Source organism: Prenolepis imparis, unplaced genomic scaffold (genome assembly GCF_030444845.1).
Source record: "Prenolepis imparis isolate NDT839.2.m4 unplaced genomic scaffold, iyPreImpa1.0 SCAF_3, whole genome shotgun sequence".
Taxonomy (NCBI): domain Eukaryota; kingdom Metazoa; phylum Arthropoda; class Insecta; order Hymenoptera; family Formicidae; genus Prenolepis; species Prenolepis imparis.
Window position 1 is genome coordinate 18,800,616 of NW_028141161.1, and position 16,975 is coordinate 18,817,590.

The following is a 16,975-nucleotide window of genomic DNA, read 5'->3' on the forward strand; positions in this document are numbered from 1 at the left end:
TTAAAATTTTTAAACCGCGGATCCCATACGGCGCAGATTCATTTTACGTATATTAGATCAAAAAGTTTGTACGCTGGTATGCTGATGGTACCATCATAATGTGCAGTCGATGTAAAGTTAAAATATATGAAAGAATAATTTTTGGCTCGCTTTAAACTATTGAAAATTAAAATTTTTAAACCGCGGATCCCATACGGCGCGGATTCATTTTACGTATATTAGATCAAAAAGTTTGTGCGCTGGTATGCTGATGGTACCACCATAATGTGCAGTCAATGTAATGTTAAAATATATGAAAGAATAATTTTTGGCTCGCTTTAAACAATTGAAAATTAAAATTTTAAACCGCGTATCCCATACGGCGCGGATTCATTTTACGTATATTAGATCAAAAAGTTTGTACGCTGGTATGCTGATGGTACCACCATAATGTGCAGTCAATGTAATGTTAAAATATATGAAAGAATAATTTTTGGCTCGTTTTAAACAATGGAAAATTAAAATTTTTATACCTCGGATCCCATACGGCGCGGATTCAATTAAAGTATATTAGATCAAAAAATTTGTACGATGTTAAGCTGATGGTACCATCATAATGTGCATATAATGTACAGTTGAAATATATATATAATTAATTTTTGGCTCGCTTTAAACAATTGAAAATTAAAATTTTTAAACCGCGGATCCCATACGGCGCGGATTCATTTTACGTATATTAGATCAAAAAGTTTGTACGCTGGTATGCTGATGGTACCATCATAATGTGCAGTCGATGTAAAGTTAAAATATATGAAAGAATAATTTTTTCGCTCGCTTTAAACAATTGAAAATTAAAATTTTTAAACCTCGGATCCCATACGGCGCGGATTCATTTTACGTATAGTAGATCAAAAAGTTTGTACGCTGGTATGCTGATGGTACCATCACAATGTGCATATAATGTACAGTTGAAATATATACATGATTAATTTTTGGCTCGCTTTAAACAATTGAAAATTAAAATTTTTATACCTCGGATCCCATACGGCGCGGATTCATTTTACGTATATTAGATCAAAAAATTGTACGCTGGTGTGCTGATGGTACCATCATAATGTGCAGTAAATGTAATGTTAAAATATATGAAAGAATAATTTTTGGCTCGCTTTAAACAATTGAAAATTAAAATTTTTAAACCGCGTATCCCATACGGCGCGGATTCATTTTACGTATATTAGATCAAAAAGTTTGTACGCTGGTATGCTGATGGTACCACCATAATGTGCAGTCAATGTAATGTTAAAATATATGAAAGAATAATTTTTGGCTCGTTTTAAACAATGGAAAATTAAAATTTTTATACCTCGGATCCCATACGGCGCGGATTCAATTAACGTATATTAGATCAAAAAATTTGTACGCTGTTATGCTGATGGTACCATCATAATGTGCATATAATGTACAGTTGAAATATATATATAATTAATTTTTGGCTCGCTTTAAACAATTGAAAATTAAAATTTTTAAACCGCGGATCCCATACGGCGCGGATTCATTTTACGTATATTAGATCAAAAAGTTTGTACGCTGGTATGCTGATGGTACCATCATAATGTGCAGTCGATGTAAAGTTAAAATATATAAAAGAATAATTTTTGGCTCGCTTTAAACTATTGAAAATTAAAATTTTTAAACCGCGGATCCCATACGGCGCGGATTCATTTTACGTATATTAGATCAAAAAGTTTGTGCGCTGGTATGCTGATGGTACCACCATAATGTGCAGTCAATGTAATGTTAAAATATATGAAAGAATAATTTTTGGCTCGCTTTAAACAATTGAAAATTAAAATTTTAAACCGCGTATCCCATACGGCGCGGATTCATTTTACGTATATTAGATCAAAAAGTTTGTACGCTGGTATGCTGATGGTACCACCATAATGTGCAGTCAATGTAATGTTAAAATATATGAAAGAATAATTTTTGGTTCGCTTTAAACAATTGAAAATTAAAATTTTTAAACCGCGGATCCCATACGGCGCGGGTTCATTTTACGTATATTAGAGCAAAATGTTTGTACGCTAATATGCTGATGGTACCATCATAATGTGCATATAATGTACAGTTGAAATATATATATGATTAATTTTTGGCTCGCTTTAAACAATGGAAAATTAAAATTTTTAAACCGAGGATCCCATAAGGCGCGGATTCATTTTACGTATATTAGAGCAAAAAGTTTGTACGCTGGTATGCTGATGGTACCATCATAATGTGCATATAATGTACAGTTGAAATATATACATTATTAATTTTTGGCTCGCTTTAATCAATTGAAAATTAAAATTTTTAAACCGCGGATCCCATACGGCGCGGATTCATTTTACGTATATAAGATCAAAAAGTTTGTACGTTGGTATGCTGATGGTAACATCATAATGTGCATATAATGTACAGTTGAAATATATACATGATTAATTTTTGGCTCGCTTTAAACAATTGAAAATTAAAATTTTTAAACCGCGGATCCCATACGGCGCGGGTTCATTTTACGTATATTAGAGCAAAAAGTTTGTACGCTAATATGCTGATGGTACCATCATAATGTGCATATAATGTACAGTTGAAATATATATATGATTAATTTTTGGCTCGCTTTAAACAATGGAAAATTAAAATTTTTAAACCGAGGATCCCATAAGGCGCGGAATCATTTTACGTATATTAGATCAAAAAGTTTGTACGCTGGTATGCTGATGGTACCATCATAATGTGCATATAATGTACAGTTGAAATATATATATATGATTAATTTTTGGCTCTCATTAAACAATTGAAAATTAAAATTTTTAAACCTCGGATCCCATAAGACGCGGATTCATTTTACGTATATTAGAGCAAAAAGTTTGTACGCTGGTATGCTGATGGTACAATCATAATGTGCATATAATGTACAGTTGAAATATATACATGATTAATTTTTGGCTCGCTTTAATCAATTGAAAATTAAAATTTTTAAACCGCGGATCCCATACGGCGCGGATTCATTTTACGTATATTAGATCAAAAAGTTTGTGCGCTGGTATGCTGATGGTACCACCATAATGTGCATATAATGTACAGTTGAAATATATATATGATTAATTTTTGGCTCGCTTTAAACAATTAAAAATTAAAATTTTTAAACCGCGGATCCCATACGGCGCAGATTCATTTTACGTATATTAGATCAAAAAGTTTGTACGCTGGTATGCTGATGGTACCATCATAATGTGCAGTCGATGTAAAGTTAAAATATATGAAAGAATAATTTTTGGCTCGCTTTAAACTATTGAAAATTAAAATTTTTAAACCGCGGATCCCATACGGCGCGGATTCATTTTACGTATATTAGATCAAAAAGTTTGTGCGCTGGTATGCTGATGGTACCACCATAATGTGCAGTCAATGTAATGTTAAAATATATGAAAGAATAATTTTTGGCTCGCTTTAAACAATTGAAAATTAAAATTTTTAACCGCGTATCCCATACGGCGCGGATTCATTTTACGTATATTAGATCAAAAAGTTTGTACGCTGGTATGCTGATGGTACCACCATAATGTGCAGTCAATGTAATGTTAAAATATATGAAAGAATAATTTTTGGCTCGTTTTAAACAATTGAAAATTAAAATTTTTATACCTCGGATCCCATACGGCGCGGATTCAATTAAAGTATATTAGATCAAAAAATTTGTACGCTGTTAAGCTGATGGTACCATCATAATGTGCATATAATGTACAGTTGAAATATATATATAATTAATTTTTGGCTCGCTTTAAACAATTGAATATTAAAATTTTTAAACCGCGGATCCCATACGGCGCGGATTCATTTTACGTATATTAGATCAAAAAGTTTGTACGCTGGTATGCTGATGGTACCATCATAATGTGCAGTCGATGTAAAGTTAAAATATATGAAAGAATAATTTTTTCGCTCGCTTTAAACAATTGAAAATTAAAATTTTTAAACCTCGGATCCCATACGGCGCGGATTCATTTTACGTACAGTAGATCAAAAAGTTTGTACGCTGGTATGCTGATGGTACCATCACAATGTGCATATAATGTACAGTTGAAATATATACATGATTAATTTTTGGCTCGCTTTAAACAATTGAAAATTAAAATTTTTATACCTCGGATCCCATACGGCGCGGATTCATTTTACGTATATTAGATCAAAAAGTTTGTCCGCTGGTGTGCTGATGGTACCATCATAATGTGCAGTCAATGTAATGTTAAAATATATGAAAGAATAATTTTTGGCTCGCTTTAAACAATTGAAAATTAAAATTTTTAAACCGCGGATCCCATACGGCGCGGATTCATTTTACGTATATTAGATCAAAAAGTTTGTACGCTGGTATGCTGATGGTACCATCATAATGTGCAGTCGATGTAAAGTTAAAATATATAAAAGAATAATTTTTGGCTCGCTTTAAACTATTGAAAATTAAAATTTTTAAACCGCCGATCCCATACGGCGCGGATTCATTTTACGTATATTAGATCAAAAAGTTTGTACGCTGGTATGCTGATGGTACCATCATAATGTGCAGTCGATGTAAAGTTAAAATATATAAAAGAATAATTTTTGGCTCTCTTTAAACAATTGAAAATTAAAATTTTTATACCTCGGATCCCATACGGCGCGGATTCATTTTACGTATATTAGATCAAAAAGTTTGTACGCTGGTATGCTGATGGTACCACCATAATGTGCAGTCAATGTAATGTTAAAATATATGAAAGAATAATTTTTGGCTCGCTTTAATCAATTGAAAATTAAAATTTTTAAACCGCGGATCCCATACGGCGCGGATTCATTTTACGTATATAAGATCAAAAAGTTTGTACGTTGGTATGCTGATGGTAACATCATAATGTGCATATAATGTACAGTTGAAATATATACATGATTAATTTTTGGCTCGCTTTAAACAATTGAAAATTAAAATTTTTAAACCGCGGATACCATACGGCGCGGGTTCATTTTACGTATATTAGAGCAAAAAGTTTGTACGCTAATATGCTGATGGTACCATCATAATGTGCATATAATGTACAGTTGAAATATATATATGATTAATTTTTGGCTCGCTTTAAACAATGGAAAATTAAAATTTTTAAACCGAGGATCCCATAAGGCGCGGAATCATTTTACGTATATTAGATCAAAAAGTTTGTACGCTGGTATGCTGATGGTACCATCATAATGTGCATATAATGTACAGTTGAAATATATATATGATTAATTTTTGGCTCTCTTTAAACAATTGAAAATTAAAATTTTTAAACCTCGGATCCCATAAGACGCGGATTCATTTTACGTATATTAGAGCAAAAAGTTTGTACGCTGGTATGCTGATGGTACAATCATAATGTGCATATAATGTACAGTTGAAATATATACATGATTAATTTTTGGCTCGCTTTAATCAATTGAAAATTAAAATTTTTAAACCGCGGATCCCATACGGCGCGGATTCATTTTACGTATATTAGATCAAAAAGTTTGTGCGCTGGTATGCTGATGGTACCACCATAATGTGCATATAATGTACAGTTGAAATATATATATGATTAATTTTTGGCTCGCTTTAAACAATTAAAAATTAAAATTTTTAAACCGCGGATCCCATACGGCGCAGATTCATTTTACGTATATTAGATCAAAAAGTTTGTACGCTGGTATGCTGATGGTACCATCATAATGTGCAGTCGATGTAAAGTTAAAATATATGAAAGAATAATTTTTGGCTCGCTTTAAACTATTGAAAATTAAAATTTTTAAACCGCGGATCCCATACGGCGCGGATTCATTTTACGTATATTAGATCAAAAAGTTTGTGCGCTGGTATGCTGATGGTACCACCATAATGTGCAGTCAATGTAATGTTAAAATATATGAAAGAATAATTTTTGGCTCGCTTTAAACAATTGAAAATTAAAATTTTAAACCGCGTATCCCATACGGCGCGGATTCATTTTACGTATATTAGATCAAAAAGTTTGTGCGCTGGTATGCTGATGGTACCACCATAATGTGCAGTCAATGTAATGTTAAAATATATGAAAGAATAATTTTTGGTTCGCTTTAAACAATTGAAAATTAAAAGTTTTAAACCGCGGATCCCATACGGCGCGGGTTCATTTTACGTATATTAGAGCAAAAAGTTTGTACGCTAATATGCTGATGGTACCATCATAATGTGCATATAATGTACAGTTGAAATATATATATGATTAATTTTTGGCTCGCTTTAAACAATGGAAAATTAAAATTTTTAAACCGAGGATCCCATAAGGCGCGGAATCATTTTACGTATATTAGATCAAAAAGTTTGTACGCTGGTATGCTGATGGTACCATCATAATGTGCATATAATGTACAGTTGAAATATATATATGATTAATTTTTGGCTCTCTTTAAACAATTGAAAATTAAAATTTTTAAACCTCGGATCCCATAAGACGCGGATTCATTTTACGTATATTAGAGCAAAAAGTTTGTACGCTGGTATGCTGATGGTACCATCATAATGTGCATTTAATGTACAGTTGAAATATATACATTATTAATTTTTGGCTCGCTTTTATCAATTGAAAATTAAAATTTTTTAACCGCGGATCCCATACGGCGCGGATTCATTTTACGTATATTAGATCAAAAAGTTTGTACGTTGGTATGCTGATGGTAACATCATAATGTGCATATAATGTACAGTTGAAATATATATATGATTAATTTTTGGCTCGCTTTAAACAATTGAAAATTAAAATTTTTAAACCGAGGATCCCATAAGGCGCGGAATCATTTTACGTATATTAGAGCAAAAAGTTTGTACGCTGGTATGCTGATGGTACCATCATAATGTGCATTTAATGTACAGTTGAAATATATACATTATTAATTTTTGGCTCGCTTTAATCAATTGAAAATTAAAATTTTTTAACCGCGGATCCCATACGGCGCGGATTCATTTTACGTATATTAGATCAAAAAGTTTGTACGTTGGTATGCTGATGGTAACATCATAATGTGCATATAATGTACAGTTGAAATATATATATGATTAATTTTTGGCTCGCTTTAAACAATTGAAAATTAAAATTTTTAAACCGAGGATCCCATAAGGCGCGGAATCATTTTACGTATATTAGATCAAAAAGTTTGTACGCTGGTATGCTGATGGTACCATCATAATGTGCATATAATGTACAGTTGAAATATATATATGATTAATTTTTGGCTCGCTTTAAACAATTGAAAATTAAAATTTTTAAACCGCGGATCCCATACGGCGCGGATTCATTTTACGTATATTAGATCAAATAATTTGTACGCTGGTATGCTGATGGTACCATCATAATGTGCATATAATGTACAGTTGAAATATATATATGATTAATTTTTGGCTCGCTTTAAACAATTGAAAATTAAAATTTTTAAACCGTGGATCCCATACGGCGCGGATTCATTTTACGTATATTAGATCAAAAAGTTTGTACGCTGGTATGCTGATGGTACCATCATAATGTGCATATAATGTACAGTTGAAATATATATATGATTAATTTTTGGCTCGCTTTAAACAATTGAAAATTAAAATTTTTAAACCGCGGATCCCATACGGCGCGGATTCATTTTACGTATATTAGATCAAAAAGTTTGTACGCTGGTATGCTGATGGTACCATCATAATGTGCATATAATGTACAGTTGAAATATATTTATGATTAATTTTTGGCTCGCTTTAAACAATTGAAAATTAAAATTTTTAAACCGCGGATCCCATACGACGCGGATTCATTTTACGTATATTTGATCAAAAAGTTTGTACGCTGGTATGGTGATGGTACCATCATAATGTGCAGGCAATATACTGTTGAAATATGTAAACGAATAATTTTTGTCGCGTTTTAAAATACTGAAAATTAAAATTTTTAAACCGCGGATCCCATACGGCGCGGATTCATTTTACGTTTATTAGATTAAAATAGTAGTATTGCTAATATGCTTATGCTACCAAAATAATCTGCAAACAATACACTATTGAAATATATATACGATTAATATTTGGCTCGCTTTAAACAATTGGAAATTAAAATTTTTATGTCGCGGACCCCTTACGGCGCGGATTCATTTTACGTATATTAGATCAAAAAGTTTGTAGGCTGGTATGCTGATGGTACCATCAAAATGTGCAGACAATGTACTGATAAAATATATGAAAGATTAATTTTTGTCGTTATAAAATATTGAAAATTAATATTTTTAAACCGCGGACCCCATACGGCGCACAATTATCAGCTGATTTCTGTAAAAAAATATTAATAGAGTTTAATGTACTATAACATTTTATTTATAACATTATTTTATAATTTCTATTACATATACTATTATTTTAAAATTTAATTACCAAATTAACGCTTTAATCAGTTGATTTCTATGAAAAAATATTAATCGAGTTTAAACAAATTTTATATTATTTTTTAATAAACAAAACCGAAGAATGGCGCGCGCGTAGCGCGCGCTTGTGTTGTTCTAGTTAAAATAAAATACTAAAATGTCAAACTTGTTAAATAATGCGTGAAACAAATATCTTTTAAAATAGCAATTTCATACCTCAATTGCAGATTTAACAATACATTTAATACAGTAAAATACTATATAAAGTAAATAGCGTAATGACTAGTTTAGCAGGTCTTATTATAACATTTATAATTCAGTCATCATATATTATTACCACAAACAAACCAACATTAAATAATTAAATATTTACTTGTTTAAATTAATTACGACAATGTAGGCGCACAAATTGGTCACAATCGATTATAATTATCCTTCCGCATTTGTAAATATACAAAATTGCGCAAAGCGCCAAATCTAAATAAAGCCGAAAAGAGAAAAAAATGATATATATGCTTTACTCCACTCAATTGTATATAATTGTAAAATTCGTGCTTGACTCTATTGGTCGTTTTAAAAAAAAAATCATATTTATTTATTTATAATTGAAAAAATTAACAGAAAATCTCTCTCCATTTATTAGACAACATATCCTATATTAATAAATAAATACATTCTATCGCCTAAAATTTTTCAAAGAATTTTCAGAATTTAAAGATATTTTCTAATTTTGCTATTCTCAAAATTTTCAAAAAATAATTTTTTCGAAATTTTTTTAACATTATAGAAAAAAATCGTTCTTTTCTAAAAATTCTCAAGACACTAAAAAATCTAAAATTTTTTAAAACATGTAGTTCTCTTGATATGTATATTATTATATTTATATATCGATATTAATTAAATATCTATGATATTGATATAAGCTTCAATTATTATTTTACATACGTAGAGAGCTAACAGTGAAAGAATAAGCTTATAAATTTTTTTTATGGATCGCATTTTCCTAGGAAAGCAATGAATATTCTATTACCTCCCTACGGAAATCTCAGAGTATAATCCTGCTCTTCCGCGTAGATGCTTGATTCCAATTTGATGAATTATTCGTATGAGCGACTAAGGCTCACCGTGGAAATCCTATTCGATGAATAATATCGGTAATACGGATGGTCGGCGAGGAAAGTGAATCGCCGGGCGTGTAACTGTCGCCGTTTATCGCCATTAAACTTCGCGGCGCGAATTCTTGAGTACGAGAAAGGCGAGAAGTTAAGGGTGTAATCACTGTTTAGTCAGCTCACTGTGGGAGATTATCCGCTCGTTATCGCGTTATCCTCGACGCCGTCACGCCGTCACGTTTCTATAGCGATTTCCGCGGCCAGGATGAGCCGAAAGGAAAACTGGCGTTTACCGCGACGAACCTTTCTACGAGATAACATTGTGCTTGTTTCATGCTACAGCGGACAAGAAAAAAGCCACTTCCGTCGTTATTTATTATCCTGTCTGTGCCGAAAATATTCTCATTATACCGATATTATAACAGCCTTCGGCTATATAACATTTTTCACATCTTCTTTTCAAGTCAACCATTAGCGCTGAACATACAGCCTTTTGGTATCTTAGGCACATGATAGTTTGAATATATTACAATAAATGAAAAATGATTTATCTTAAATATCCTGTACTCGACAATTATTATTAAATACGATGACGTTGCGTTAATTAAATATTATTGTTATTTGAAAGTAATAAATTCTGTTTTGATGTAAAAATAAGTATGCATATATCTTATTGTTGCACAAGCATATTCTTGTAAAAAAAGCAGTCTTCTTAAATACGGACGTTAATTCAACAATATTTTGCTTTGTTTAAAAACTATTTTACGTTAAAAGCTCGGCAATAAGAAACAGACAAATTAACGCGCGCTGAAAGTTGCATCGCAACGGAGTAAGGAGAAGAAAATAGTTATGACAGACCGGCGCAACCGGTGTCATTCTTAATACGAGTTATCTACGATCAATTTAGTGAGTAGTCTAAGATAGACAAGCATTACGAATGACACGTATACAGAAATTTCACGATATCGGGACTAAAATCATCATATAGAGCGCGATTATCATACGATGCGCGCGCGATTGCCATCCATTCGCACGAGTAGACATAGTCTCAGGCTTCTCCGGCCGTCTAGCTGTACACACGATCGCTCTTCCAATAATAACATGTTTATCGAATGATGATGCGACTATTAAGCTGAATGTAGCGCTTGGGTAATTATTCGGCGACCTATCAGGCTGGAAGCACGGCTCGGTTAACACCATAGATACCGATGTGCTTCTATATTTCCCTATCCCCTCCGTATATAAGCCGCCTTCGTGCATGCGGATCTGGGCCAGCCCAATTACACGCTCATCTACGATCCAGGGATCTAGGAGACGTACAAATTGATCTGTCTAGGAAGTACACCGCGAGCCGCCACTCGACAGAGCGTATGGTTATGGATATCGACGGTATCGGGAGGGATTGAAGCTCTCTCTCTCTCTCTCCCTCTCTCTCTCTGTGCAGCATCGGCGCGGCTCCGGCCTCCTGAAGGCGGAAATTACGGATACTGCGGATATCCCCCAATTTAACAGCCATCGTATAATGCGATACGTCTTCCCAGCAATCATCGAGATATACTGCGACAGCGGGTAATCGATTGCGTTGTTTTCGTACCTCTCTTGATGCGCTTGATTGCGCGCGCGGCACGCTCTATTTTCTCCTCGAATCAAGAAATTGAGAATATGATATACGAGATGCTGTTTCAGCTCTTTCTAGGAACATATTTTTATATGACCCAATCGCTAATAATGACAAAATGATGATAATGATAATAATAATAAAATAATGTATGTTCTCTTCTTTCCATTCAAGATTAAAATGAGTAGGTTTTACTCTGAAAAGTCTTTGAAAAATGTAGTAAAGTAAAATTTATTTATGATTGTAACAGAATAAAAAATACACGTTATGCAAATCTTTTTATGTTTTCTAATAAATTACTTCCTTAATATGTTTTTTGTTGCATCATCCGTTTTTTACCCATAATTTCTTCCTTTAACTGATTACATAATGTTTGTTACATGTTAGTCATAACACTTTAGACATGAACGATTCGAGATAAATCATGATCTCGACGCTTATTTACGATCAAAGTTCAGGTATTCGTCACTCAACGCTAATGGAATTTGTCGTTTGTTTACGGCCGCAATATCGACAAACCGAGCTAACTGAGGTACTATACTTAGTACCAAACTAGGCAAAGACGCATAGCTTGTGTATACCCAAGTTTGTGTATAATTGATTAACTTATATGACCTTATGCAACGTTTGTGAATATTGAGTCATCGTTTAACAATGCCTTTATTTTCAGATCGAGAATGAATAATCAACCGTTGATTCAAAAAACATCTTTTATACTTTGTTCTTTTCTACATTTAAACTTTTAGTTTTTTCTCATTTTTACACAAAATAGTATATAGTATAGGATATGCTAAAATTTGAAATATCTTGAAAATATATTTTTATCGGAATTAATGTATAGCTTTTTATAAATAAAATTAACTACAATTGCAAACATTCAATTATGATTATATCCAATTAATAATAAGTAGAATAATAAAAATATTCATTTCTTGTTAAATACTACAACTGTAATTTTCTTCGATTAATACGTAAAGTAGATCTGAAATATATAACTCGAAAAGCTTTTCGAGATAGCGCCTGATTTGCATATCAAGCAAGTTGGTAATGAAATTATTTTTAAGTGCTTAATGAAAGTTTGAAATGCACCATTATCGAATTGAGAAGAGGGCTCGATACTTTACATACCAAAGAAATACTTTGTTGGTAAAGTGCTATTATATATGTATATGTCGGTCATGAAAAAAAAATCTACGAAATTTTATTTACATTTCTTGAGATGTTAACTCGACTATATAATGTACGATAAAAATAAATCAATTAATTAAGTTAACAATAGCTATTTTAATATCTACACGAGTGTTAGAGATTATAACGTAAAGATTTATTTCTCTCTCAAAATACATCTGTAATTATTTTATAATTATTTTATTTCTGACAATAATTATATTAAACCCTATTATCTTTTCTTCTCTTTCCATCTCTCTCTACTTTTATTCAAATTACTAATTGGAAAAGTCTCGTCGACTAAATTCGATTGACAAAACTTTATAATAATACTAACTATATTGCATTTTTTACAAACCAACTCATATGACCATGAAAACAAATATATAGGATTTGGAAAATATATGGTATTGCTCACCTTGCTTAACTCGGTATTAATAAGAAGCGAGAAGCTAATGAATTAATAAAGTCTCAAGTTTGCCAAGACCGGGAGTCGAGTCTCTTTCTCCGACACCTAACCGTATAGCAACATACACGTACGCTTCGACCGACTTCGTATATACCCGGCGTATACCGCCGGAAACACGACCGCAGTATGACATGCAGCCCCGTGCTTGCGCGAGTCTGGTAGGTGGAAAGCGCACCTACCGCGTGCGAAACGACGAGACTTGGCTGCTGCCGTAGCAGAGGTCTCGGGAAGTTTCCCATTATAGTCTCTCTTAACTGGTAGTACTAGCTCTACTCTCCACTGGCAACCAGTCCCAACCTCCCCACAGTCTCTCTCCTCTTCACAGCTCCACACGCTTGGCGCCTCGCCCTCGTCATCCCCAACCCTCTTGCCTAAAGTACCGCACACCTTCGGTGGTAAGCTATGAGCTCGAACTATTCCATCGTTACCGCTATAGTTTAGTTAAACGTGCCCTTTCGCCCCGGTCCGTGGCTCGTTCCTTGCTCACCTCTCCGATCCGCATCACGGTCTTTCCTTTCTCTCTCTTTCTCTCTCTCTCTCTTACTCTCTGTGTCTCTGTGCGTCTCTTGGACCTAAGTCCACAACATGCAAATTTGACCCTCGCCGAATTTGTCGAACCAGCCAATCTTCATTGTTCGGCAAACTGTGGCAACGGGCCGAGTGACATGAAGAGACGGCTGCCTTCGTTGCAGTCGGCTTCGTCAGGATCGACTTGGAATTTCGAGGACGCACCGCCGAATTAGGAGAATTCGATTAAATCGGATTCGTGTAAACAGCCACACCGCACGGTGGAAAGTTTGGCACGAGGTTTACTGTAGCTGCACGCGACGCGCGTAGAGCCATCGGGGGAAGAAGGGGACAGTTTCTCAGGGGGAACTTCGAGGCAGGTGCATGTGACTTTGGCGACATTTCGGGTTAGACTTTGCCTTAACGTGAGCTTAATTAAGCTTTCGCTACAACGCGCATATGTAAATATTGTTTGAGTGTAACTATCAATCAGCAGGCTTTGTGCGTCGTTCATTAGTTATTGCCTAATTAAGATTTGCTTAATCATTGAAATAAAAGAAAATTAATAGGGTAATGACACCAATAGTCGGACACTTAAGAATGTATAACATTTAATCAATTCCTTTTACTAATTATTAAGTTATTCGGGTTTTCGAAAATTATTTTATTATGTTTTTTGATCTTCAACAATTTTTTTAGTGTAAAATTGTTAATAAAATTTTTATTTATTAAATTAAAATACAATAAAATTTTCAATTTTTGACTAATTTATCAGTAGTTGGAAATCATTAAAATAATGATGAAAGACAGTTAATACTGATAAAAAACAGTTTCATTGTAGCGAAAACTTATATTTAATTACACGATTATTTAATTTGAAATTAATACAGCAATTAAATATGTTACATGTCCGAGTACTGGGTAGTGTCCGACTATTGGTGACATTATCCTATAGTATAATACTTTTATTTTATTCGTGTTTATTTACAATAGAACGCATTCTAAATATTAATTTTATTAAAGAAATTGGAAATTTTAATAATCTCAATACTTGTATTTTTAACATCATTATATATAACATATATAATACATATAGAATTACTATTTTATCGAGAAAAAGTGTTTAAATCTTTTTTTTTGTTTTTAATAATAAGATAAACAAAAATTTATAGTAAATAGAATATTAATCATTCTCTCTTGCAAATTGTATCTAAAGACATTATAACGACTTAACTAGATTTAGTGAAACTTGTCTCAAAGAAAAATTATTAAACCAAAATGTTATATTCAGCTGGAAATTATGACCTCAATTTCCCAAAGAAAGAACCGAGTATATAATTTAAAAATTTTGTACGAACGAGATAATCTCAACAGACTAAAAAATAGATTTGGAATAGACAGATAAGACAAGATTAAATATCACTCCATGTAGTCTTTTGGAAAAAAATGGCATGGTATAACGAATGCAAGGCTGTTTCAAAAAGAGAGACGTATTTCGTCAGTACGATGTGTAATGGGGAGCACGAGATACAATCTTCCCGTTATCTTCTTAATTAGTTTCATTTCGTAATCTCTCCGTGGAACTCTCCTACAACATTTGACAAATGATGTAAGGGGTTCTTTCTGGAAGGATCTTACATCTTGCCCACCCAATCGCAGTGAATAACATTTTTAATTAAGCAACGTGCCTCAACGAACATGCCTAGCAGAAGGAAATGTATCGCACCATATGATATTGGGGGAAAGCTTGATAACGATAAGATTTCACCGGATAATAGCCTTCGTTAGACGCGACAGCTGAATTAATTAATTAAATAATATAAGCATGGCGAACATCACATAAAACAATCAAGAGAAATTCTTCATCACGTAATTAATTAGCAATTTAAAATGTTAAAGAGCAACTTTTAAACATATTAAAATATTTGAATAAATAAAAGAGAAGAAGAGGGAGAGGAAGAGAGAGAAATAATAATTATTTATCATTTATTTATTTTTTGTTACTATGTGACTTTTATTTATTTTCTCTTCTTTCTCTTAAACATCTTAAACGTTTTATCTGATACACTCCATAGAATTATTTTATCTAATACACTCCATAGAATATATGTACATATGTATATGTAAATTTGATTGACAATAAAAATCTTCAAATTTATAAGTTTATAGAAATTTTAAATTAGAAATAAAATTTCAACAACAAAAGAAAAAAGCGTTATATACTAATATATACAATAATACACATATAAAACTATAATACTGTTTACTTGTAAAAAATTTCCTAATTTCTATCAAAGATTAAGGATTTAAAAAGTTCCACAAACATCACCCTGATTTAAATGGCACATACAGTTGTCTTCTACAAGGACTACTATTATATCATCCGCATGAATATATTGAAAGATTGTGCGTTTTGTTCATAGATTATATATTACAGGACAGATCAAAATCTTCTCAGACAGACTGATGGTGCGAGAGGCGAATAACTGTAAATAGATCGAGGAATTTCTACCTCTGTCTTCCGCGCAACACGTTCTGCCTCAGCATCGGGCAACGTGTACCGATCTTCAAATATACATGGATAGACTTCGTATCGGATTTCCCTAGCGAGCAGAAGAAGCGGCTCCGTTGACGGTACTTCTCCTCGTGCGAATAAGAAGTTCCTTTGGTACGACACGTCGTGTCTCGTCGGTAGATTCCCGTTTGTCCCACAAGCTGCGACGTGAGCTTGGCAAAAGGCGGATGCCAAGGCTCCTGCGCTATACGTGGTACAGGTCTCCGGCGTGCCCTCCGAATCCGCGTGCACGGATATAGAAATCTCCTGAATTGCAAATTATATCGGCATCGCCCTGAGAAAAGTGTGGCTCCGATGCGCTTTCATATGAGAACGGCACGATTGAATGATTTAATCCTTTTGACATCTTGAGCTTTGCGAAGCTGTTGGATTATGGAGCGCTCGTTATAATTCAATTTTGCAGGGAAATCCGAAACAAATCGATCGTAAGGAAACTAGTTCTTTTCCACTTATTTTTTTTAAAGTCACATTAATTTGCGAAAAAAGAAATATTAATATTTTATATTAATATGTATTATGATAATGTCAAGAGATGAAATGCAATAATGTGTACGCAAGCACTAAGTTTTAATAATATTAACAATTTGCTGACCCTTTTTTAATAAATGCAATGGTAAAATACGCTTCTCTTATCGTAAATTTCTTTCGACCACTTTGATAAGAAATTCATTACTTATATTTATCGCTTCTTTTCAATCCCAGAAAAATGAATTCCGCGGACACGTTCTTAAATCATTAACTTTACACGATTGTAACAGAGATAAAGTGAAGCGCTTAGTGGTCGTCGATAATACTGGCATAGAGACATCGTGTATCCTTTAGCCTGTAGAAACGGTTTGCCATCTTCACGCTGGTATTTTCCTCAGCATCCTGCAACACTCTCCCTCTCATCATTTCTTTCCCTCTCTCGCGCTAACTCTGTCCCTGTCTGGTTGCCGTGTTCCTATGGGATTGCAGGAACCTTGCCGTTCGCAAATCCCTTTCCTTACCCCGACGGAGCAAGAAATGCAACTCTCCTTGGGGAATTAATTGCGCCGTAAAACGTAGATTCAAATCCGCGCTTCAAAGAAGAAGAGAGACGAGGA